This window comes from Arachis ipaensis, chromosome B01 (genome assembly GCF_000816755.2).
Source record: "Arachis ipaensis cultivar K30076 chromosome B01, Araip1.1, whole genome shotgun sequence".
Lineage (NCBI taxonomy): Eukaryota > Viridiplantae > Streptophyta > Magnoliopsida > Fabales > Fabaceae > Arachis > Arachis ipaensis.
The window spans coordinates 15,005,491-15,006,611 of NC_029785.2; the positions used below are offsets into that span (position 1 = coordinate 15,005,491).

Consider the following 1,121-nt stretch of genomic DNA (forward strand, 5'->3'; position numbering starts at 1 on the left):
AAACTTTTCAAGCTAACTATTGTATTATATACATACACTTATAGTCACTTGTGAGATAAAGGGCTATACAATCCTTTAAAATCTGAAAACATTAAATATTATTTAAAGCATATTGTCTTTGTCTAGGAAACAATATATTGCTGATATGTTTATGGAGCCCATAAAACAATAATATCTGGTTACCTTATTTTCTTTTGGATAATGGGAGAAAGTTTGACTTGATAAGAAAGAAGTAAATAGTACATATTTGTCATCAAACAAAATCACTATAAAAACTCTATGAATTTTTTAAAATCAAATTAATACTACTAACTCTATAAATCATAGAGTAAAACTTATAAAACTTACAATTTAAAGCAAATTTCAAAGTCTTTGATATTTATTAGTCTGCATACGAAACTACTAATATATCGTTTTGGTGAGTTACTATAGCTTATGACTATATATTATGTTTTGGATACTCCTAACATTAGATCATAATATATTATGGAATAACAATTAAATGTAATTTCTTATCTTACTACATCATTGTTATATATATATTTATTTCAAATTGATCAATAGCTGGTGTGCATGTAATTTCTATGTTGTAGGAACGTGTTCGATATGAAATATACCTAAATAGGTTCCGGGAAAAGTACTATGGGTACAATTAAGTACACTTTGTTTAAATTAGTTTAAAATGATGTTATTTTGATTAAGCTTTATTTCCTCTTAATATTTTTATTCTAAAATTATTTACATATACAGTTTAAAATATTATAATGGAACCTAAAATTCATATAAGTGATAGAAAAAGTATCCACAGACAATAAAAATACTAAATAATATGAACAATAAATATATCGGATGTTCAATTTACTAGGTATGCGGATGTTTATTTTAATATTAAGATTTAGATGAATAATTTGGAGGTGTAGTGTGTTTTTACTTTATTGGGCCAATTTTAAAACTCATTATTTACATTGTTCACAAAAGTTATTGTCTACTTAGCAGATTCCTGATGGTATTGTAATATGTCACATTGCCAATTATAAATAGCATCATCTAGGTTTGGCTTTTTTTTTTCTTAAAAAAATATAAATAGATATAAAATTTTGTTTATAATAAATATAAGAAAA

At 24.0% G+C, this 1,121-nt stretch overlaps 1 protein-coding gene across 3 annotated transcripts in view; it reads left to right on the plus strand.

The window, feature by feature from the left end:
- Positions 1-1,121, plus strand: part of LOC107625994 (BEL1-like homeodomain protein 4) — an 11,778-nt gene that overhangs the window by 9,534 nt on the left and 1,123 nt on the right. The gene's annotated exons all lie outside the window — the stretch shown is intronic.